This window comes from Saimiri boliviensis, chromosome 3 (assembly GCF_048565385.1).
Source record: "Saimiri boliviensis isolate mSaiBol1 chromosome 3, mSaiBol1.pri, whole genome shotgun sequence".
NCBI classification, from domain to species: Eukaryota; Metazoa; Chordata; class Mammalia; order Primates; family Cebidae; genus Saimiri; species Saimiri boliviensis.
Genome location: NC_133451.1, coordinates 39032878 through 39058374, shown reverse-complemented (window position 1 = coordinate 39058374; position 25497 = coordinate 39032878). Strand labels below are relative to the sequence as shown.

Below are 25497 nucleotides of genomic sequence, written 5' to 3'. Positions count from 1 at the left end.
AGAAGGAAAGAAAGAAAGAAGAGAGAAAGAAAAGAACAGAGAGAGAAAGAAGAAAGAAAAGAGAGAGAGAGAAAGAGAGAAGAGAAAGAGAAAGAAGAGAGGGAGAGAGAGAAAGAAAGGAAGGAGGGAAGAAGGAAAGAAAGAAAGGAAGGAAGGAAGAGAGAGAAAGAGAGGGAAGGAGGGAGAGAAAAGGAAGGAAGGAAAGAAGGAAAAAGAAAGCTGGCTCTGTGCTTTGTGCTCTGCGCTAAGCTGGGGGGCTCCCCTGGGCGAGTCGCCTGGCTTCTCTGGGCTTCCTTTTCCTTTCTGTGAATCAGAGATTGTGGTACCTATCCTGCAAGGTCGTGGTGAGGAGACATGGCAGGTGAAAGCTTTGCCCTATAGCAGGTAACCCAGTAGGAACTTAGTAAGTCAGGGCGACTGGTGTTATTCACACTGCTGCGTGACCTTGGGCAGGTTCTTTCACCTTTCTGGGTCTTAGTTTCCTCATTCGGGCACTGTGGGCCAGATGATCTCGGAGGCACCTACTGGTTCTGCCATTCTATTATTCTACAACAAACAAGACACTTTGCCTTAGCTCTGGCCCGGCCTGCCTAAGTAAGAGATTAGGCCACTTGCTTTTGCAATGCTCAGATAGCAAAGACCTTTGACAACTGAGAAGGCTTGTTCACTCCCTTCCCTTGAACCCAGTTCCAGGCTATGGAACAAGGAGCAAACTGGAGTGTTTCTCTAAACACAGGATTAGAAAGGGGGCGGGTGCTGGGCAGCAGGACCTGGGTGTGTTGCAAACTGCCTGGAGCAGGGAATGGAAATGACGTGGGCTGCTGAGGTCACAACAGACATGCCACCACTTGCTCAGGGTCCCAGCATCACCTCCTGGGATTATAATTCCAAGGGAGGAGGTGGGGGAGATCAGACGGATCTCCACTTTCAGAAGAAAATTCCTCTCTGGACTCTGTTGAATGAGGCTAAAGTTTTTCCCTCCAACTGAGGCCCTGTGCATGATGATCATGAAGTAAGGGAGAGAGAGGGGTGGATGAAGTCAATGCTTGTGCTTCCCGGTTGAAGGGGATGGAGGGGTAGTTTGAAGGCAGGTGGAACCCTGAGCCACGTTCACACCACTGTACTCCAGCCTGGGTGATAGAGTGAGACCTGGTTTGGAGCTCAGCCGGGGCATGGTTTTAAAAAAATTTTTAAGGCCATATTGATGTTCTTAGCTTTGCCTTATATTCTGGATTGTCCTAATCCTGAATTTAGGCACATCGTGGGGTAAGGATTGAGTACCTTGAACACAAGCACAGAGAAAACCTTTCCCCAGACCTGGATCCCTGGGGCAGGATGCCAAGCAATCAATCCAAGGTGGCTCATTCCCAGAATATCTTGGGTCAACCCGATTTACATTTTAAAAAACCATTGTTTTATAAAATAGTAAAATCTGCTAGGCTGGTGCCTCCTGCCTGTAATCCCAAGTCTTTGAGAGGATCACTTGAGGCCAGGAGTTGGAGACCAGCCTGGCCAGCATGGTGAAACCCCATTTCTACTAAAAATACAAAAATTACCAAGGTATGGTGGTGCGTGCCTGTAGTCCCAGCTACTAGGGAGACTGAGGCACAAGAATCACTTGAACCCTGAAGGCAGAGGCTGCAGTAAGCCAAGAGCACACCACTGTACTCCAGCCTGGGTGACAGGGCAAGAACTTGTCTCAAAAAAACAAAAAATAGTAAAACCCAGGATTATATGTAATGCAACTCATATACACATGTATTACATATACATATACATGAAACACATATACATATGCATATGAAATGCACATAATGCATTATATGTATTGCTAGAATATAATAATCCTAGAAATGTGTAAGGTTTCTGTAATCCATGCTTTCCCAGAGCCCGATTTCTTTTGGGGCCTTCCCTACTTTCCATTAGTCATTCCCAGATGTCAGTTAAGCAGCTGGTTTCCAGCTGGTAGAAAGCACCACTCATTAGGACATTCACAAGACCCCAGGCCTTTGGCTCACAAGTCACAGGGTTTCTGTCACCCTCCCAGCTGGAAGGTCTCTGCTAAATGACAAACTTCCTGACGTTTTCTCTACTCAGCTTGTACTGTGATAAACTTTCAGGGATCACGTTTCTGTTTTTATACTGTCTCTCAGTTTGTGCTGCTAATTTCATGCCTCTCCCTCAAAAAAAACACATTAAAACATTAAAAAAAAATTTTTTTTTGAGACAGTTTGCTCTTGTTGCCCAGGCTGGAGTGGAATGGCATGATCTCAGCTCACTGCAACCTCTGCCTCCTGGGTTCAAGCTATTCTCCTGCCTCAGCCTCCCAAGTAACTGGGATTACAGGCATATACCACCAAGCCCAGCTAATTTTTGTATTTTTAGTAGAGACAAGGTTTCTCCATGTTGGTCTGACTGGTCTCGAGCTCCCGACCTCAGGTGATTTGCCCGCCTCAGCCTCCCAAAGTGCTGGGATTACAGGCATGAGCCACTGTGCCTGCCCTTAAAAAAATGTTTATTTTAAACCATGCCCATGCTGAGCTCCAAAAGAGGTCTCACTCTATCACCCGGACCAGAATGCAGTGGTGTGAACACAGCTAACTGCAGCCTTGACCTCCCAGGCTCAAGTGATCCTCCCACCTCAGCCTCCTGAGTAGCTGGAACTGCAGATGCACGCCATCACACCCAGCTAAGTTTTGTATTTTTGTAGAGACACCATGTTGCACAGGTGTGGCTCTCTAACCGTGGAGACACTTGTTTGCACAATTCTGTTACCTGAGCAAGAACAAAGACTTCACATGTACCCCAAAACCTAAAATCCCATTAAAAAAAATCTTAAAAAAATAAATAAATAAAATAAAAAAGAACAAAGAAAGGTGAGTTTATTGGTTTTCCAGGGCTGCCATAAGAAAATACCAGAGATTGAGTTGCTTAAACAATAGAAAAGTACTCTCATAGCTCTGGAGGCTGGGAATTTGAGGTCAAGGTGTTGGCAGATTTCATGGTTTCTGAGGCCCCTCTCCTTGGCTTGCAGATGGCCGCCTTTCTGATACATGTTCACATGGTCTTTTCTCTGCGTGCACTGTGTGCATGCATCCCTGCTGTCTTTTATTTACGTATTTATTTTTGAGACAGGGTCTCTCTCTGTCACCCAGGCTGGAGTGCAGTGTGTTGATCTTGGCTCACCGCAGCCTCAACCTCCTGGACTCAAGCAATCCTCCTGCCTCAACCTCCCAAGTAGCTGGAACTACAGGAGTATACACCACCATGCTTGGCGAATTTTTGTATTTCTTGTAGAGATGGAGGTCTCACTATGTTGCTCAGGCTGGTCTTGAACTCCTGAGCTCAAGTGATCTGCCCACCTCGGCCTCCCACAGTGTTGGGATGATAGGCATGAGCCACCGCGCCTGGCCCCCTATCTCTTCTTATAAGGACACCAGTCAGATTGGATGAGGGGCCACCCTAATGTCTCATTTCAACTGAGTCACCTCTTTAAAGGCCCTGTCTCTAAATTCAGTCATATTCTGAGGTCCTGGGGTAAGGATTTCAATGTATGAATTTTGAAGGACACAGTTCAACCTAGGAACAGTGATGCTTTGCTGCTGCTTTCTGTTGTTGCTGATGTTGAGGGGGAGGGAGACGAGAATCCACTCTAGCATTTCGGAGGAACGTGAACATTCAGGACCAACACCGGTTAGCAGCTTGAACCAAGAAGATAAAATAAGAAGCAAAGTTAAAAGATCGAAACCCGCTGGGCTTGATGCTCATTTTCTTTTATTGAAATCTACACTAAGAGACTTAAATATGCTCACCATACAGCCTGGACGTGCAGGGAAAATATTTTATGTTGTCATCTCATTTGTTATTTGCTAAAGAGACGAAATAGAACTAAACGCCCAGTTCAGCTTCAACCTTAGTTAGAATCAACAGTTTCATTGGGGCCGGGCGCGGTGGCTCACACCTATAAATCCCAGCACTTTGGGAGGCCAAGGTGGGTGGATCATGAGGTCAGGAGTTCGAGACCAGCCTGGTCAAGATGGTGAAACCCTGTCGCTACTAAAAATACCAAAAAAATTAGCCGAGTGTGGTGATGAGTGTCTGTAATCCCAGCTACTCTTGGGGCTGAGGCAGAGAATTACTTGAACCCGGGAGGCAGAGGTTGCAGTGAGCCAAGATCGCACCACTGCACTCCAGCCTGGGTGACATAGTGAGACTCTGTCTGAAAAAAACAAAAACAGTTTCACTGGTTCCTTTGGGTTGCTCAGTGTCTCTGATTTCTGCTGGCTCCTCCCCCATTCCTCATCAGGGGGTGTCTGAACCTATGACCCCTGGCATCATCAAGGGGAAGAAGGTACCTTGGCTTTGTACAGGTCCTGAACCGTATGGGTTCAGCTGGTACCTACTACTGGAGCCTTCAGCTGCCATAGTGCCTGGTCTGGGGTCCCTCTTATTGTCCTCCTGTGTCGTCACCTCGCCTCAACTCTTTCTGGAGCAATGGCGCGATTAGAGCTTTACGCACCCTCCCTCTGCCACCCTGGGCTGTGGTCATCAGGCCTAGCCTGTGGGCTCTCAGATGGGACGGGAGAGTAGGCCCTCTCCCTGCCTGACACGTGACCTGCCTTTTGCTTCCTGTTGGACTGCTCACCCCATCCTTGCTCTAAGTCATAGAGTAAAGGACTTACTTCATACATTTTTTAGGGAAGGAAAAGGAAAGGAAAAAAGGAAATATATATATATGTATAATATTTTGAGAAGGAGTTTGCTCTTGTTGCCCAGGCTGGAGTGCAATGGCTCAATCTTTGCTCACCACAACCTCCACCTCCCGGGTTCGAGTGATTCTCCTACCTCAGCCTCCCAAGTAGCTGGGATTACAGGCATGTGCCACCATGCCCAGCTAATTTTGTATTTTTAGTAGAGATGGGGTTTCTCCACGTTGGTCGGGCTGGTCTTGCAGTCCTGACCTCAGGTGGTCTGCCTGCCTCAGCCTCTTGAAGTGCTGGGATTATAGGCATGAGCCACCGTGCCCGGCTGGAAATTAATATTTTGAAGATCATAATTAATTCTTCCTTGTTTTCACAGGGTAGAACAAGGAAAGCTTGGTTTAAATCGAAATGGAAAATGTTTTGAGCAGTATGAGAGACAGAGCACGTAACCATTCTTGGGGATCGGAATAAGAAAGTTTCATTGTGCAAATCTCTTCTAGGTCACCCTCCTGTTCTCTTAACCCCACGAAGGCCCGGAGATGCTACGAGAGCCACCCTCTGTGGAGTTCAGTGTATGCATATGAGCCAAGGGGCTCCTCAGCCTGTTTCCTTCCCAGCATTGTGGCTTCTGTGAGTCAGAACATTATGCGGGCAAGAAGTCTTTGGCTCTACGGGGTGTCTATGCAATCCTTCTCAGCAAAGCTACTGAAGCTCAGTTAACTTTGGGAAACTTGCAGGTTTATAGGAAGAAAGAAATGCAAGAGGCAGCAGAGATGGCTCTACTCCTGGAGATGAGGAAGCCGTGGAAGCTGAGGGGCCTTTAGGAAAAGTGAACCAAGCCCATCAGAGGGCCTGCCAGACAGGGTTCCCGAGAAAGCAATCACTTGGTTTCTACAAGCCACAGTTTGGGTACCTACCTCTTACGTTTATTGTGAGGGTTACATGAGATAATGCAGATCCAGCACCCAACATATGGCCTGATATAGAGCAAGTTGTGAGTAAATGGTAGCTGTTTTTATGACTGCCATTTTATTTATTTTATTTTTGAGAGACCGAGTTTTGCTCTTGTTGCCCAGGCTGGAGTACAGTGGTGCTATCTCGGCTCACTGCAACCTCCACTTCCCAGGTTCAAGTGATTCTCTGGTCTCAGCTTCCTGAGTAGCTGGAATTACAGGTGCCTACCACTATGTCTGGCTAATTTTTTGTATTTTTAGTAGAGATGGGGTTTTACCATGTTGGCCAGGCTGGTCTCGAACTCCTGACCTTAGGTGATCCTCCTGCCTCAGTCTCCCAAAGTGCTGGGATTATAGGCGTGAGCAACCATGCCCAGCCGACTGCCATACTTTTTCAGGAAAACTCAAAAGAGGCCTGGCGCTGTGGCTTACACCTGTGATACAAGCACTTTGGGAGGTGGAGGATTGCTTGAGCCCAGGAGTTTGAGACCAGCCTGGGCAACATGGCCAGACCCCATCTCTACCAAAAATACAAAAATTAGCCAGGTGTGGATGTGTATGCCTGTAGTCCCAGGCACTCAGGAGGCTGCAGTTGAAGGATTGCTTGAGCCCAGGAAGTCAAGTCTGCAGTGAGCCATGATTGTGCCACTGCACTTTGACCTGGACAACAAAGTGAGACCCTGTCTTTAAAAATAATAATAATAGGCCGGGCGCGGTGGCTCAAGTCTGTAATCCCAGCACTTTGGGAGGCCGAGGCGGGTGGATCACGAGGTCGAGAGATCAAGACCATCCTGGTCAACATGGTGAAACCCCGTCTCTACTAAAAATACAAAAAATTAGCTGGGCGTGGTGGCGCGTGCCTATAATCCCAGCTACTCAGGAGGCTGAGGCAGGAGAATTGCCTGAGCCCAGGAGGCGGAGGTTGCGGTGAGCCGAGATCGCGCCATTGCACTCCAGCCTGGGTAACAAGAGCGAAACTCTGTCTCAAAAAAAAAAAAAAAAATAATAATAATAATAATAATAATTGGATAACTCTAAAATTCATACTTAAAAAATACCCGCCCCCCCAAAATAGTACAGGGTTTCCAGGTGGTGGCTCACGCCTATAATCCTAACACTTTGGGAGGCCAAGGAAGGTGAATCACCTGAGCCTAGGAGTTCAAGATCAGCCTGGGAAACACCGTGATACCTCATCTTTACCTCAAACAACAGCAATAAAAATAAGCAGGCATAGTGGCCTGTACCTCACGGCTACTCAAGAGGCTGAGGTGGGAGATTACTTGAGCCTAGGAAGCAGAGGTTGCAGTAAGCCAAGACGGCACCACTGCACTCCAGCCTGGGTGAAAAAGTGAGACCCTGTCTCAAAAGAAAGAAAGCACAAAAAGAAAAGAAAAGAAAAGAAAAATCGTACAGGGAAGGCAGAGTAGAAAAACCTGCAAGATGATCCTCTGGTATATAAAATAAACAAAAGATCAGGCCGGGAGCGGTGGCTCATACCTATAATCCCAGCACTCTGCGAGGCTGAGGTGGGTGGATAGCTTGAGGTCAGCAGTTCGAGACTAGCCTGGCCAACATGGTAAAACCCTGTTTCTAATAAAAATACAAAAAAATCACTTGGCGTGGTGGTGGGTGCTTGTAATCCCAGCTACTCAGGAAGCTGAGGCAGGAGAATCTCTTGAACCCGGGAGGCAGAGGTTGCCTTGAGCCGAGATCACGCCACTGCATTCTAGCCTGGGTGACAGAACTAGACTTGGTCTCAAATAAATAAATTAATTAATTAAATTAAATAAACAAAAGATAAAGATCGCTTTGTATGGCTTTTTTCCTCCTTCAAGGTAAAACCAAGGAACAAAGATAATGATTCTAAAGTTTGCCATCCATGTTGTGAAAAAGGAAAGTAATGTAACCAGGATCATCTGAGTTTTACTGAGCAAATGACAAGGACATTTGACTTTCATACAGTGGGGTAAGGATCAAATGCTGAAAGCCTGGCCACTCTACTGAGCTCCTGTGACCGCAGAAAGGTCAGACTTCTGATGCTAAGTGATTTAGGGCAATGCATGCATGATGATGAGCAGGAAGACTCGGGGTAGAGCAAAAAATAGAAAATTTCCGTTTTTCTTGTGGCTTTCTAACTCACATGTCAAAATGGACAAAGAGGATAGAAATACTGCAGACCAGAATCCTGAGCAGGAGAGCCTGAGAAATCAAGAACCCATGAAGGAGAGTTTTAGAAAAAAGACACTCTGGTTAGAATCATGATTACCATGCTTCAGAAGCTCAAGAAATCTTTGTAGGCAAAAGATTTCCTTTCTTTTCCCAGGTGAGAAACCCGAGGCTCATAAGGTCAGATTACTTTCCCACATCCACAGTTAACACATCTGGGCCTGTTAGCTTCAATTTAGCATGCTTTTCATATCTAGGACTTTGAGAGAAGACCCTTAGAGGGAAGAGTCGAGACAATGGGGATAGGGAGAAAGTTGTTTCTATCCAAGTCCCAAGATCTGTGATTGGTTTAGCTGGCAAACTGCAGCTTCATGAAAGGAAACTTGACTCCAAGAACCGCAGCCAGGAGAAGCCCTGGGGATGAGGGCCAAATGTTAAAACAACAAGAGATTGGAGTTGAGCAATGGATGGCAGGACTCCAGGCACAGGAAGGGAGCGCATGCACCTGCTTAGGTACTGAAGCATGACAGGACTTGGACAGGCCAGACCCCCGCAGGAGAGACGCTGGAGAGGGCACAGCAAGAGGGAAAACTGGAAAAACTCACCGGGATTGTAAGCACTGCCCAAGTTTCTGGCATGTCGTGGGGCTGCTGCTGCTGCTTTTTTTTTTTTCCTTGCTACCTAGGATCTAAATCCCCCTTCTTACTTTTGAAGAATCTCCCACTGGGAGTGAGAGCACTCTTTTGGCACCAGGATCTCAAGAGTTAACAGAGGCTCAGGCACCCAGTGTAATGATGGCTCACCTTCTGCTTGTTAGCCAGCACGTGCATAGCACAGAAGCAAAAAGGCAGAAATTTTGCCCTTCTTGTCCGTGGCTCCCAAAGAGATCACATAGGTCCCAGGAGGCCACCAACCAGGACTCTGAACCATGCAAAGTCATAAACATAGTGACATTGCATTCATGGTGGCAGCTAAAGTGGTCAAGCATTAAGATCAGCATCCAAGGATGGCAGCCGTAGTTGGCAATGGTGGCAGCATCCTGGCTGCATCGTGTCGACTAGCTTCTGATCCTGCCATTCATGCCGCTTTTTTTCCCCCAAGAGAGTCTCATTCTGTCACCCAGGCTGGAGTGCAGTGGCGTGATCTCAGCTCACACAACCTCCGCCTCCTGGGTTCAAGCGATTCTCCTGCCTCTGCCTTCTAAGTAGCTGGGACTTCAGGCGTATGCCACCATGCCCCACTAATTTTTTGTGTTTTTAGTGGGGACAGGATTTCGCCATGTTAGGATGGTCTCTATCTCCTGACCTTATGATCGGACCGCTTCAGCCTCCCAGACTGCTGGGATTACAGGTGTGAGCCACTGCGCCCAGCCTCTCATGCCTTCTTACTTTCTTTGTGATCAACATTTCAATAAATTCCCCCTCTGCCATTGCTGGCCAGCATCCAACAACAGATTTCTGGCTGATACCGGCACCATTCCTCACCTGTAACAGGAAAACCCAAGGAGTTTTAGAGGCCAGTACTCACCTCGATTGTGAATCTTACTAAGGCAGAAGATGTAAGAACCCACACCATGGAAGACTTTTTTTTTTAAAGTTCACAACAGAGCATATGCAGGGAAACACATGTGAAAAAATACCTGTCAGCTGGGTGCAATGGCTCACACCTATGATCCCAGCACTTTTGGAGGCCGAGGCGGGTGGGTCACCTTAGGTCAGGAGTTCGAGACCAGCCTGGCCAACATGTTGAAACCCCATCTCTACTAAAAATACAAAAATTAGCTGGGTGTGGTGGATGGTGCTTGTAGTCCCAGCTACTCAGGAGGCTGAGGCAGGAGAATCACTTGAATCTGGGAGGTGGAGGTTGCAGTGAGCTGAGGTCGACCCATTATACTCCAGCCTGGGCGACAAAAGCGAAACTCTATCTCAAAAAAAGAAATGTCAAGGAGAAAAGGGGCTTTGGTTCCTTTTAAAAAGAGACATTAGATGGTATAAGTTTGGCTCTGAGGGCTTCCACAGTTCCAGAAACAATGAAGGGCTGATTAAGGGAGAGAGGGAGTTTGAGAGCTATTTCCTGATTGGAAAAAGGAAGGAACCCTGGGATTTGGAAGCCCCGCTGAGAAAGTCTGACAGCCCTTCTCGCTCCCTGCTTTCCTCTGCTGGTGTGTGCAGAGGAGGACGGGAAGTACACATGGTGAATCTGGGGAAATATCCTTCCATCTCCTTCTAGGTTCCTATTTTCTACGGCTGGGCCCTGGGCTCCCCTTTCCCTCTTTGCAACAAGCCCTAGGGACTCATCCTATTTCCATTCCTCGCTAAAGCTGCTCCCACTCACTTTGTTCCCTGGAGTTCTTTTTTGTTTGTTTTTTGTTTTCATTTGTTTTTTGAAACAGTCTTGCGCTGTTGCCCAGACTGGAATGTGGTGGCACAATCTCAGCTCGTTGCAACCTTCACCTCCCAGGTTCAAACGGTTCTCTTGCCTCAGCCCCCTGAGTAGCTGGGTCCACAGGCACCCGCAACTGCACCCAGCTAATTTCTGTATTTTTAGTAGAGACGGGGTTTTACCATGTTGGCCAGGCTGGTCTCAAACTCCTGACCTCAGGTGATCCACCTGCCTTGGCCTCCTGAAGTGCTGGGATTACAGGCGTGAGCCCCCTTGAGTTCTTACTGCTACTCCAAAATGTACACAGAGGAAGATCTCTTTCTAGCTGCTCCCAAAGACGAACATACATCTTCATTCTTTTAAGGATTCTCTTCTTAAAAACTCTAGAAAAACAAACAGGGACAAAAAATATACACAGGAGGTAGTTGCAATGCTTAAGAATCTTTTTTTTTTTTTTTTTTTTTTTTGAGATAGGATCTCACTTTGTCACCCAGGCTGGAGTGCAGTGATGAAATCTTGGCTCACCTCAGCCTCAACCTCCAGGGCTCAAGCAATCCTCCCATCTCAGCCCCCAAAGTCACTAGGATTACAGTCACCTACCACCACGCCCAGCTAATTTTTTGTATTTTTGGTAGAGAAAGAGTTTCACCATATTGCCCAGGTTGATCTCAAACTCCTGAGTTCAAGTGATCTACCTTCTTTGGCCTCCCAAAGGGCTGAGATTACAGGCATGAGCCACCGTGCCTAGCCAAGGGTTAAGACTCTTACATGGTTCTTGAATGTTAAACCAAGACAATACTAAGTATAGCTATCATTTACCGGGCATTTATTATTTACCAGGCACTGGACTAAGTGTTTCAGGAGCCATCATCTCATTTTATATTCCCAACATCCCTGTGCAGTTACTAATGGAACTGAGGCCAAGAGAGTAATTTTCCTAGGTCAGATGGTGGTTAGCCGCAGAAGTGAAATTCGAACCCATAACTATCTGCTGTTCTTTTTAATTTAATTTAAATTTGTATAATGCTCACTTCCATCTTTGTTCTCTCTTCTCATCCCTTCTACCCCTAGAGATAATAATTTCTATTAATTTCTGGTTTATCTGTCTAGTGTCTCTTTTTGAGAACACACAATGATTAAAGCTGGTGCTCTATACTGTGCCATTCCAGCTGAACGCCTACTCTATCTTTTTATTTTTTGAAATCAATTTAGTCAGAAGGGAAGAGTTTTCCAGAAGCAAATGCGAAGGTATTTGTAGGACGTGAATGCCTCTTTAGATAGCTGAAAACAGATACATGAGGACTTTTTTTTTGAGACGGAGTTTTGCTCTTTTGCCCAGGCTGGAGAGTGCAGTGGTGCAATCTCAGCTCACTGCAACCGCCACTTCCCAGGTTCAAGCAATTGTCCTGCCTCAGCCTCCTGAGTAGCTGGGACTACAGGAATGCGCCACCACACCCAGTTAATTTTTCTGTATTTTTAGTAGAGATGATGTTTCACCATGTTGGCCAGGCTAGTCTCAAACTCCTGATTTCAGGTGATCCACCTGCGTTGGCCTCCCAAAGTGCTAGGATTGCAGGCTTGAACCACCACACCCTGCCCACATGACGACCTTTTAACATTATCTAGACCCTGCTAGGTATCTTTTCAGGTGATTGCATTTATAGTATTAGAGCTTGGAAATCAGAAAACAGAAGTATGGGCAAATTAGACATTTCCCTAACATTCCCTAGCATGAAAGAGAAACCAGTAAAAACCTAGTAAAAGCCAAGTGCTTATGTGGCCAAGTCTGCACAGAGACACAGATAAAGAGCATATTCCTGCAACTAAGGGTAATAATACCTGAATTTCAATCCTTTACTCATATCTCATCAAGAATATAAATAGAAATATTAATGCAGGCTGGGCACAGTGGCTCATGCCTATAATTCCAGCACTTTGGGAGGCCGAGGCAGGCAGATCACGGGATCAGGAGTCCAAGACCAGCCTGGCCAACATGGCAAAACCACGTCTCTACTAAAAATACACAAATTAGTCAGGTGTGGCGACATGCGCCTGTAGTCTTAGCTACGCGGGAGGTTGAGGCAGAAGAATTGCTTGAATCTGGGAGGTGGAGGTTGCAGTGAGCCAAGATCATGCCACCACCCTCCAGCCTGGATGACAGAGCAAGACTCTGTCTCAAAAAAAAAAAAAAAAAAAAAAGAAAAAGAAAAAAGAAATATTAATGCAATTCAGCTGGGTGCGGTGGCTCATGCCTGCAATCCCAGCACTTTGGGAGGCCAAGGCGGGCAGATCACCTGAGGTCAGGAGTTCGAGACCAGCCTGGCTAACATGGTGAAACCCCGTCTCTACTAAAAAAATCAAAAAATTAACTGGGCATGGTGGCAGGCGTCTGTAATCCAAGCTACTCGAAAGGCTGAGGCAGGAGAATCACTTGAACCCGGGAGGTGGAGGTTGCAGCGAGCCGAGATCCTACCATTACACTCCAGCCTGGATGACAAGAATGAGACTTGGTCTCAAAAAAAAGGAATATTAATGCAACCCCTAAGACCCACCAAATTTCTGAAATCTTAATTTCCTCCCACACTCTGCCATGATGTTTTCTTCATCTTTCCACCTTCCTCCCTCTCCACTAGCTCCTCGTCGGAAGAATCACATTAGCTTCTTCCCTTAATTCTCCTTCCCCTTCTTCTCACTTCTCAGATCCTGTCTGTTTCTACCTATTCTCTTTACTCTCTCTGGTCACAAAACATCTACCGAACTGAGCTGTCGATGATTCTTCTTTAATCAGCAAGGGAGGTAGTTACTTCAAGGAATACTCGCAGTAACTTAACTCGTTAAGTTGCAGTTCAGTGGAGAAACGTATCAGATACACCTCCAGCAAGGATAAGGCAGCCACACCAGTTATTTGAATAGGGAAACTTTCTTATAAAGAATTGTTTACCAGTAGAAGGTGAATAACTACCAAAAGGAGTAAGAGAGGCCTCTAAGGGGTTCAAAGGTAGCCAGTGCATTAAGAAGAAGCTTCTATCTGTAGGCTGACGAGAGGAGACAGAGAAGAAATTCAGCACTTACGAGATCTCTTTCAGAGGGTTTGACCATAAGAACACACACCTGCCAGTAGTAGACACTGGCAAGACAGTGTAGACTACAGCTGGTCTCTAGAAGCAACCCTCCTTTGTCAGAGGGAGTAAACAGACCAAAGCTGCTTACAAGTCACAGTAGCCACCTGGCACAATGGCTCACGCCTGTAATCCCAGCACTTTGAGAAGCCGAGGCAGGTGGATCACTCGAGGTCAGGAGTTCTAGATAATCCCGGGCAACATGGTGAAACCCTGTCTCGACTAGAAATACAAAAACTAGCCAGGCGTAATAGCACATACCTGTAATTTCAGCTACTCCAGAGGTTGGAGAATCACTTGAACTCAGGAGGCGGAGGTTGCAGTGAGTCAAGATCGCACCACTGCACTTCCAGCCTGGGTGACAGAGTCAGACTTCATCTAAAAAAAAAAAAAAAAAGTCACAGTAGGAAGAGCAAGGTATGAGAGTGAGCGATTGTCCTGCCTCACCCTCCCGAGTAGCTGGGACTACAGGCATGTGCCACCGTGCCCGGCTAATTTTTCTGTGTTTTAGTAGAAACTTTGTCCACACGGGTTGTTGGGCTCTCAGGCTAAATAATAATAATAAAGGGCCAGAACCTTGAAGAATCTTTCTGCAGCAGCTATGACCTTTCAGTGTTGCTCCAGCGTCTCGATGAGGAAACCTAAAATTCTGCCAGCTGGCTAAGGAGAAATGGGTACAGGGTCTGGCTCTTTTATCACAGGCCATGTAAATTGGACCTGAGAGACAACACAGTGACAACAGGCACAAAACAGAGCATGAATAGAGCCCGAGACCCTGAGACTGTTTTTTTGTTTGTTTGTTTTTTGTTTTTTTGAGACAGGTCTCGCTCTTTCACCCAAACTGGAGTGTAATGGTTCGATCCCTGCTCACTGCAACCTCCGTCTCCAGGGTTCAAGTGAGTCTCCTGCCTCAACCTCCCAAGTAGCTGAGATTACAGGCGCATGCAACCATGTCTGGCTAATTTTTGTATTTTTAGTAGAGACGGGGTTTCACCATGTTGGCCAGGCTGGCTGAGCCCTCTTCTTGGAAGAGTGAAATGCAAGATGGGAAGTTGGATTGTGAGGACGCTAGCAAAGTTAGAGCTATCAGAAATAAAGTCAAGTGAAGTAAATATGGAAAAGCATGGTGTTCACCAATATTAGAATATTTATGATTCTGTATTCCAATATCACATGGGCTTCTGTAGCAGGTGTGCTAAGTGTTTCTTTTTCAATGTTTGTGTTTTTTCCACCCTGTTTTCCTGATGGTCATATGTGAGGGTAAATCAAATTCTTTTAAAACATTTCAACAAAACAAGTTCCAACACAATTTAAATCTAATAATCACTCTTTCACTGAATGATTGAATGTACTGAACCATCTTTCTCCTCCCGGTTCTTGTACCTGCTCTTTGATATCAAAGCCACTCCCCTCACCTGCAAAAGGGAATAATGTCACCGAACACTGTAGCTTCCAGAACAATTCCTCACGGAAAAAGAACCAGAAAGGCTGGCAATGAGACAGTCTCAAAGAGTCGTCATGCATTTGGCTGCTTTATTATTTCCTTTGACAGTCTCTCCATTTATGAAAGGTCCTAGAGATTGAAGTTTGGAGTTCTATTGACTCTGACTTTGGTTCACTAACTATGAAAGGTTATTTTGCATCCTTTCACAGTGGTTGCAATCCCTTACAGAGAGAGAGCATTTTCCAGGCTGTGAAAACTTTCCCATGTATTACAGTATTTACTGTCTTCCATTGCCCACTAGCATTTTGCAGCTGGGAAAATGGAGGCTCAGAATAGTAGAGTGCCTCTGTTGAGATTATTACACAGCTAGTCAGTGACTGAACAGGGACACAAAGCCAGGATTTCTGACTCCTAGTTCAAAACTCTTTTCACTTGTGTTGTTGTTTTGTTTTGTTTTTTTTTTTTTAGTTGGGGGGCGGGTGGGGAAGACCAGGCATGGTGGCTCAAGCCTGTAATCCCAAGCACTTTGGGAGGCTGAGGTGGGCAGATCACAAGGTCAGGAGTTCAACACCAGCCTGGCCAACATGATGAAACCCCGTCCCTACTAAAAATACAAAAATTAGCCAGGAGGCTGAGGCAAAAGAACTGCTTGAATCCAGGAGATGTAGGTTGCAGTGAGCCAAGATCACGCCACTGCACTCCAACCTGGGCAACAGAGTGAGACTGTCTCAAAAGAAAAAAAAAAAAAGACCTGCAGAGATGCCCATGGTCCGACCCTTCCCTAAATCTCCAACATCATCTCCATACACAATGGCGTCCTCTCTACTCTTCAAACACATGCAGCAAGCTTGTCCTTAGGGTCTTCACGTTTGCTGTTTCCTCTGCTTAGAAAGCCCTTCCTCGAGACAGCCACATGGCTCACTCCTCCGCCTCCTTCAGGTCTCTGTTCACACAGCTCTTCGTGAAGAGGCATTTCTCAAGCACTCTGTCTAAAGGAAAGTGACGGTGACACACTCTCCCTGTCACTGTCTCCATGGTCCTGCTTTGTTATTCTTATCATTGCTCCATTGACTATTGAGTCTCATCCATCCAAGGACATACGCTCCATCATGGCAGAGAGGTTTCCTGATTTGTTCATAGGTGCATCCCCAGTGCCTGAAACAGTGCTCGACACAGGAGGAGCTGGGAATGAATGAACCCCTTCTGAGAAAATGTTGGCTCTAACACCTTCTCTTTTGGGTCCATAAGACTAAACAGGTTTTCATCAACCAAGATAAATACAACTGAGGGCACTGGGACACACTTTCTTTTATTTTTATTTTTATTTTTATTTTTGTAGTAGAGATGGAGTTTCACCATGTTGGCCAGGCTGGTCTTGAACTCCTGATCTCAGGTAATCCACCCACCTCAGCCTCCCAGAGTGCTGGGATTACAGGTGTGAGCCACTGTGCCCAGCTCTGATGTTTCTTTGTAGATTTTTCTGTCTGGATGATCTATCCAATGCTGAAAGTTGAATGCTGAAGTCTCCAGCTATTATTGTACTGGGACCTCTCTCTCTAGCTCTGATAATAATCTGCTTTCTATCTGAGTGCTCCCGTTTTGGGTGCATATATATATATTGTTATCATATCCTCTTGCTGAATTGACCCCTTTGTCATTATATAACAGCCTTCTTTGTCTCTTTTAATAGTTTTGTCTTGAAATCTATTTTGTCTGATATAAGTATAGCTACTCCTGCTCTTTTTGGTTTCCATTTGCATAGAATATCTTTTTCCATTCCTTCATTTTCAATCTACATGTGTCATTATAGGTGAAGTGTGTTTTTTGCAAGCAATGCATCTTTGGGTCTTGATTTTGTTTTAACCCATGCAGCCACTCTATGTCTTTTGATTAAAGAGTTTAGTCCATTTCCTGTCAATGTTACTATTGATAGGTAAGGACTTACTCTTTTCAGGTTGTTATTTGTTTTCTGGTTGTTTTGTGGTCTTTCTTCCTTCTTTTCATTCTTCCTGTCTTGTTTTTAGAGAAGGTGATTTTCTCAGGTGGTATGTTTTAATTTATTGGGGTTTCTTTTTGTTTTGTTTCTGAGACTGAGTCTCACTCTGTCACTCAGGCTGGAGTGCAGTGGTGTAATCTCGGCTCATGGCAACCTCCACCTCCCGGATTCAAGCAACTCTTCTGCCTCAGCCTCCCGAGTAGCTGGGATTACAGGAGCCTACCACCACTCCTGGCTAATTTTTACATTTTTAGTAGAGATGGGGTTTTACCGCGGTGGCCAGGCTGGTCTTTAACTTCTGACCTCAAGTGATCTACCTGCCTCAGCCTTTGAAAGTGCTGGGATTACAGACATGGGCCAACGCTCCAGGCCTGGTTTTTTTTTTTTTTTTTTTTTTTTTTTTTGATGTTTTTTGATTTGAGGTTACCATAAGGCTTGCAAATAAATAAAACCTTATAACCTATTATTTTAAACTGATGACAACACTGATTGCATAAACAAACTAACAAACAAAAATAAAACTACTAAAAATGCTACAGTCACTTTATCCCCCACTTTTTAACTTTTTGTTGCTTCTATTTATATCGTTTTTTTGTTTTTGTTTTTGTTTTTGTTTTTTTTTTGAGATGGAGTTTCACTCTTGTTACCCAGGCTAGAGTGCAATGGCGCGATCTCGGCTCACCGCAACCTCCGCCTCCTGGGTTCAGGCAATTCTCCTGCCTCAGCCTCCTGAGTAGCTGGGATTACAGGCACGTGCCACCATGCCCAGCTAATTTTTTGTATTTTTAATAGAGACGGGGTTTCACCATGTTGACCAGGATGGTCTCGATCTCTTGACCTTGTGATCCACCTGCCTCGGCCTCCCAAAGTGCTGGGATTACAGGCTTGAGCCACCGCGCCCGGCGCTTCTATTTATATCTTGCTATACTGTCTATGTCTTGAAAAGTTGTTGTAGTTATCATTTTTTGTGAGTTGACCTTTCAGTCTTTCTACTCAAGATATGAGTAGTTTTTATATACCACAATTACAGTGTTATGCTGTGTTTTTCTGTGTACTTACTATTACCAGTGAGTTTTCTACTTTTACATGATTTCTTATTGCTCATTAACATCATCCTTTTCTTTCATATTGAAGAATTCCTTGTAGCATGTCTTGTAGGACAGGTTTGGTGTTGATGAAATTCCTCAGCTTTTGTTTGTCTGGGAAAATCTTTATTTGTCCTTCATATTTAAAGGATATTTTTTTCTGGATATACTATTTTAGTATAAAAGTCTTTTGTTTTTGTTTTTTTTTTTTCCCCTTTGGAACTTTATTTATTTACTTTTTTTTTTTTTCTTTTTGAGACAGAGATTCACTCTGTCTCCCAAGCTGGATTGCAGAGTGGCATGATCTCAGGTCACTGTAATTTCTACCTCCTGGGTTCAAGTGATTCTCCTGCCTCAGCTTTCCAAGTGACTGGTATTACAAGTGTGCATATCACACCTGGCTAATTTTTGTATTTTTAGTAGAGACAGGGTTTCATCATGTTGGCCAAGCTAGTCTTGAACTCCTGATCTCAAGTGATCCACCGACCTCAGCCTCCCAAAATGCTGGGATTACAGGCATGAGCCACTGTGCCTGGCTCTCCTTCAGCACTTTAAATATGCCATGCTACTCTTTCCTTCCTGGCCTAGGAAGCTTCCACTGAGAGTCTGCAGCCAGATGTACTGGAGTTCCCTTTGTATATGATTTATTTATTTTCTCTTGCTGCTTTTAGGATATTTTCTTTATCCTTGACCTTCAGGAACCTGATTATTAAATGCCTTGAGGTAGTTTTCTTGTCATTAAATCTACTTGGTGTTCTATAACCTTCTTGTACTTGAATATTAATATCTGCCTCTAGGTTTGGAATGTTCTGTTTTATTAATCCTTTGAATAAACTGTCTACCCTGATCTCTCTCTCTGCCTCCTTTAAGGCCGGTAACTCTTAGATTTACCCCTTTGGGCCTATTTTCTAGATCTTATAAGCATGCGTCATTGTTTTTTATTCTTTTTTCTTTTGTCTCCTCTGGCTGTATTTTCAAATAGCCTGTCTTCAAGCCCACTAATTCTTTCTTCTGCTTGATTAATTCTGCTGTGAAAGCCTCTGATGTATTCTTCCATATGTCAATTACATTTTTCAGCTTCAGAATTTCTGCCTGACTTTTGTCAACTATTTTAACCTCTTTGTTAAACTTATCTGATAGGATTCTGAATTTGTTCTCTGTGTTAGCTTGGATTTAGTTGAGCTTCCTCAAAGAGCTCTTTTGAATTCTCTGTGGAAAAGGTCACACATCTCTGTGTCTCCTGGATTAGTCACTGGTGCCTTATTTAGTTCATTTGGCAAAGTCATGTTTTCCTGGATGATCTTGATGCTTGTGGATGTTCATTCATTCTGGGCATTGAAGAGTTAGGGATTTATTGTGGTCTTCACAGTCTGGGCTTATTTGTACCCATCCTCCTTCAGAAGACTTTCCGGGTATTTGAAGGGTCTTGGGTGTTGTGACCCAAGTCTTTGGTCACTGCAGCCATATCTGCTTTAGAGGGCACTCCAAGCTCAGCAGTGCCGTGGTCTTGCAGATTGGCTGAGGTACCACCTTGGTGGTCTTGGGTAAGATCTGGGAGAATTCCCTGGATTACTAGGCAGAGTTCTTGTTCCCTTCTCTTACTTTCTTCCAAAAACCTGGAGTCTTTTCTCTGTGCTGAGTTGCCTGGAGCTGGGGGAGGGGCGACACAAGCACCCCTGTGGCCACCACCCACTGGGGCTGCGCTGGGCCAGGCTCAAAGTCAGCACAGCACTGGGTGTTGCCCAAGGCCAGCAGTGACCACTGCCTGGCCACTCCCTGTGTTCCTCAAGGCCCAAGGACTCTACAGTCAGAATATGGCAAATCCAGCAAGGGGTGTGATCTTCCCTTCAAAGTGGTGAGTTCTCCTTGGCCCCAGGTGGATCCAGAGATGTCATCTAAGAGCCAGGGCCTGGAGTCGGGAACCTAAGGAATCTACCTGGTACTCTATTATTTTATTTTATTTATTTATTTTTTGAGTCGGAGTCTCACTCTGTCATCCAGGCTGGAGGGCAGTGGCATGATCTCAGCTCACTGCAACCTCTGCCTTCTGGGTTCAAGAAATTCTCCTGCGTCCGTCTCCTGAATAGCTGAGACTACAGGCGTGCACTACCACGCTAGGCTAATTTTTGTATTTTTTAGTAGAAACAGGGTTTCACCATATTGGTCAGGCTGGTCTTAAAATCCTGACCTCATGATCTGCTTGCCTCGACCTCCCAAAGTGCTGGGATTACAAACGTGAGCCACCGTGCCTGGCTGAGGTAGTAACCAAGCCATGAGACAAAGTCCTTCCCACTCTTCCCTTAAGCAGTGAAGTCTCTCCCCATAGCTGCCACCTCCCCAGACCCATGGCAAGTACTGCCTGGCTGCCACCCATGTTCACTCAAGGCCCAAGGGTTCTTTAGCCAGCCTGTGGTGAATTCTGCCAGTCCTGAGTCTCTCAGTTCAGTGGGTTCCCCTCTGACCCAAGGCAGGTCATAAGTGCCACCCAGGAGCCAAAGCCTGCAACTGCGGGCCTAGAAGCACCTACTTGGTGCTGTATCCTACTGTGGCTGAGCTGGTACTTAAGCTTCAAGACAAAGTCACTTTTCCTTTTCCCTCTCCTTTCCTTAAGCAGAAGGGTCTCTCCCGGCGGCCACCACCGCTGGAAATGAGCGGGGTCTCACCCGAAGCCAGAAGCGCTGAGTCTCCCTCCAGGCCTGTGGCAAGTCCTGCCTGTGACCACTGCTGGTCACTCGGGGCCCAAAGGCTCTTTAGTGAGAGGTGATGAATTCTGCCAGAACCGAGTCCTTCCGTTCAAGGTAGTGGGTTCCCTTCTGGCTTAGGCTGAATCTAGAAATGTTGTCGGGGGCTAGGGCCTGGAATGGGGCCTCAGGACTCTGCCTGGTGTCTACTATACTGTGGCTGAGCTGGTATCCCAGCTGCAAGACAAAGTTTTCTTTACTCTTCCCTCTCCTCAAGCAGGGGGAAGGGGCCCCCTTGAACCTGTGAGGGGTGCTGCCGGTGTTGGGGAAGGGGTGACGGGAGCACTACAGTGGCTGCCCCAGCTGGTGTCTCACTAGGTCACGTGCATCCCAAGTTCACTGGCTCCGAGCCCTGCACAGCAGCAGGACTTGACCAGGAATTGCAGCCCTTGTGGCCTACACTGCCTTTCAAGTTTATTTAGGATCCCAGGGCACTTTAGTCCGCGGTGGCAGGGTTTGCTGGAACTCGGGTTCTTTTGTTTGTTTGTTTGTTTGTCGGCTGGTTGGTTGGTTTTTTGAGAACAGGGTCTTGCTATATTGCCCAGGCAGGTCTTGAACTCCTGGACTCAAGCTATCCTCCCACCTCTGCCTCCCTAAGAGCTGGGATTACAGGCATGAGCCACCGCATCCAGCTTTTATTTATTTATTTTTTTTGGATGGAGTTTCCCTCCGCCTCCCAGGTTCAAGCGATTCTTGTGCTTCAGTCTCCCAAGTAACTGGGATTACAGGCACGCGCCACCATGCCCAGGTAATTTTTGTATTTTTAGTAGCGATGAAGTTTCACCATGTTGGCCAGGATGATCTCAGTCTCCTGACCTCATGATCTGCCCGCCTCAGCCTTCCAAAGTGCTGGGATTACACACATGGGCCACCACACCCAGCCAAAAGTTAGCTGGTCATTGTTGTTGTTGTTGTTTTGAGACAGAGTCTCGCTCAGTCACCCAGGCTGGAATGCAGTGGTGCTATCTCAGCTCACTGCAACCTCCGCCTCCTGGGTTCGAGCTATTCTCCTGTCTCAGCCTCCCTAGTAGCTGGGATTACAGGCGTGCACCACCATGCCCAGTTAATTTTTGTATTTTTGGTAGCGGTGGAGTTTCACCATGTTGGCCTGGCTGGTCTCGAACTCCTGACCTTAGGTGATCAGCCCGCCTTGGCCTCCCAAAAGGCTGGGATTACAGGCGTGAGCCACCGCGCCCACTAGAAGCTTCTTTTTGTCCACTTTGCTACAAGGTTCATTTTGTGAGTATATTTTTAGGGTTTTAAGATGGCTTCAGAGAGCAGGATGATGTTGACGGCAGTGATATCATTGCTCTGCGCTGCAGTGCCCACTATTGACTGAACATTCCGTTCACCATGCCCAGCCACCGGACATACATGTTATTCTTGTCAACCCTCACAGCCACTCTGTGGGAGTACACACTATTATACCCATTGTACAGAGTAAGGAGATTTATGGGAGGAGGCTTGATTTGGGTCACTTAACTTGCAGATGTCAGAGCCACACCTAGAGGTCTGTCTGACTCAGAAGACGTTCTTAAACCTTCCCCTGGCTTTTCAATGTGCTTGTGCTAAGCAGTCCTACATTTTTACTCTTCCAGGCTCACCCATTCCTTTAATAACATAGTAATAATGATCATATCTTGAAACCACATTCTGTATATTTGCTGGAAATCTATTTCCCTAACAAAGATTTCTCAAGCTCTTGTGGAATGCTAAATTACCGTGACTCCTTGTATAAATGGCTGTTCCCAGCTGCTTCGTGGATTGGTCCTGCCTTCTCCTAACTTTTCTCCAGGTGGCAGATTACCCTAAAAGTATCTAACACTGCCTCTTTTCAGTGTGCACCCAGCTTCACTCTTCCCTCTCCCTTCATGACTCTGCTATACACAGAGGTGAGTGTCAACCTTTCAACCTGTGGTGAGTCATTTATTTCAGCTTTGCTGAAGGCTTAGGAGGAACAGGAAGAGATTCCTGAATGGCACAGGAGGGCTTGAAACTGGCTTACCAGGCTTCCCTGCTGTGAAGTCTAGCGATGAGACAGTAGAGTGGGATGTATTCAAGCGTAGAGGCTGCCAGGTTCCTGGAATAAAGCCTGGTCTTGGTAGTGAGACCCTGCTGGTCATTCACTGGTTAGAGTTCATACTGGTATCTGTTCTGATTGGTCAGGTTTTTTCTTTTTGCTGTGTGTGTGTGTGTGTGTGTGTGTCTATTCTGTTTCCTAGCAACAGCTTGCTATTTTTTAAATGTTTTGAATATCACTGTTTAATGCAGTATGTAAATTTTAGAACATTGCTTAAACCATTTTGTGCCTGAGTTTCCTCATCTTGTTTCCAGAGGCCAGGAGTCCCTATGGGATTGGAGCAGAGGAGGCTAGTCACTTGGTGACTGATACAGGAGGATGGATGGGAGGCAGCATAGGAAATTAGACAGCCCTGTACGTTACTGCTACAATAGACCATCAGCCATACAATCCAAGGCCAATCCAGTGGGATTGGGCCCTAGATGGCACCAATTAAAAAATCCTAAACCCACATGACTGTTTCCTGACAATTATAATTTCATGAGGGCAAAATCCATGTGTGGTTACTGCTATAAAAACTCACACTCCTGTGTTACAACCCTTTTAGAATTTGCCTACCAGGCTTTCCAGTTTTTACCACAAAGCCCCACCCCATCCCAATTCTTTAAAAGTAAACTGCACTTCTTTTTTTTTTTTTTTTTGAGGCGGAGTTTCGCTCTTGTTACCCAGGCTGGAGTGCAATGGCGCGATCTTGGCTCACCGCAACCTCCGCCTCCTGGGTTCAGGCAATTCTCCTGCCTCAGCCTCCTGAGTAGCTGGGATTACAGGCACGCGCCACGATGCCCAGCTAATTTTTTTTTTTTTTGTATTTTTAGTAGAGACGGGGTTTCACCATGTTGAACAGGATGGTCTCGATCTCTTGACCTCGTGATCCACCTGCCTCGGCCTCCCAAAGTGCTGGGATTACAGGTTTGAGCCACCGCGCCTGGCCACAGATATTTATTTTTTTAAAAAATTCTGAAGTCTAAAATCAAGGTTTTGGAGGGGTCCATTTCTTCTGAGGCCTCTCTCTTTGACTTGCAGACTTTACGTACTTTGTGTAAGACACGGTTCAGACCCTGTGCCATCAGCAGTGGAAAAGGAGACCCAAATCCCACCCTCTTGGAAAAGTCATTCTAGCACAAGAGGCTGACAGTAAAAAATAAATAGTAAAATACATTGTATGTTAGATGGGTGATAAGTGATCAAAAAAATAATAACCAGCCTGGGCAACACAGTGAAACCCCGTCTCTACAAAAAAGAATTAGCAGGGCATGGTGGTACAGGGCTGTAGCTCAGCTACTTGGTGGCTGAGCAGGAGGATCACTTCAGCCCGGAAGGTTGAGACTGCAGCAAGCCATGATTGTGCTACTGCACTCCAGCCTGGGGACAAAGTGAGATCCTGCCTCAAAAACAAAAAGCCAGAGAGAGGAAGGCATTAGGGTTGGGGAGTGAGGGTACTCTTTTAGATACAGTGCCCAGGAATGAGTGAGTGCCTGAAAGAGTGAGAGAGTGAGCCAGGTTGGTATTTGGGAAGAGGGCTTCCCAGCAGAGATGCCAGTGCAAAGGCCCTGAGGCAAACACGTGGAGGTTATATAAACCAAAAAGTATCGGTGACACATCCTCAATCCATTCAGAGATTTATTTTGCCAGGATTAAGGACACACCTGAAAAAAAGGAACACAAAATCACAGGCACAGTCTGCGGTCCTTGCCTTTTTCCAGAGATGATTTTGAGGGCTTTCATATTTAAAGGGGAAAAGTGGGCTGGAGGGGAAAGAGGGCGGGTATGGTCACGTTACCGAATCCACCTGTTGCAAGAGAAAAGGAGCAGACAGGTCAATTACTTATTCATGTATTCATCTCGCCCTCAGTAAACTGGCACTTCAAGGTAAAGTGAGCATAGAGTAGCTACCTGTGGAAATATCTGGCCTTTTATCTGTCACTATCTGCTTAGGAACAACAGGAAAGGCAGCTTCTTGCATGATTCAGCTTTCAGCTTCATTTTCTCCTTTTGTAGAGTGAATTGTCGTCCTAGGCTTTATTTTCCTTTCATGGTTGCATGGCTAGAATTGAATGATCCAGAGCAGCAGGAGATAAGGTCATGGGAAGGGAGTAGGTCTAGACGGCATAGGGCGCTGAAGGTCATTCAACTTTAACTGCAGAGAACTTATTAAAGAACTTTCAGTTTAGCAAGGAGTAAAATGGGAAGCCACTGAGGGTTTTTGAGACAGGATGATGTAATGTATTAGTTTGCTCTGGCTGCCATAACAAAATACCACACGCTGGGTGGCTTAAACAACAGAAATGTATTTTCAAACAGTTCTGAAGTCTAAGATCAAGGTGTCAGAAGGGTCCGTTTCTTCTGAGGCCTCTCTCTTTGACTTGCAGACTATTTTTTTCTTTTTTGAGGCAGAGTCTCACTCTGTCACCAGGCTGGAGTGCAGTGGCACAATCCCAGCTCACTGCAACCTCTGCCTCTCGGGTTCAAACAATTATCCTGCCTTACCCTCCCAAGTAGCTGGGACTACAGGGGCATGCCACCATGCCTGGCTAATTGGATTTGGGCCCCACTGCTAGGAACTCATCTAATCTTTTTCTTTTTTTTGAGATGGAGTCTTACTTTGTCACCAGGCTGGAGTGCAGTGGCACAATCTTGGCTCATTGCAACCTCTGCCTCCTGGGTTCAAGTGATTCTCCTGCCTCAACCTCCCGAGTAGCTGAGATTACAGGCACGTGCCACCACACCCGGCTTTTTTTTTTTTTTTTTTTTTTTGTATTTTTAATACAAAAATTTTCGCCATGTTGATCAGTCTGGTCTCAAACTCCTGACCTCAAGTGATCCACCCG

At 45.9% G+C, this 25497-nt stretch overlaps 1 non-coding gene across 1 annotated transcript; it reads left to right on the top strand.

The window, feature by feature from the left end:
* The first annotated feature begins 23196 nt into the window (after positions 1-23196).
* On the top strand, positions 23197-23258 carry LOC120363796 (U7 small nuclear RNA). The gene has a single exon (XR_005579235.1). It is a non-coding gene; the product is annotated as a U7 small nuclear RNA (small nuclear RNA).
* Positions 23259-25497: the final 2239 nt, after the last annotated feature.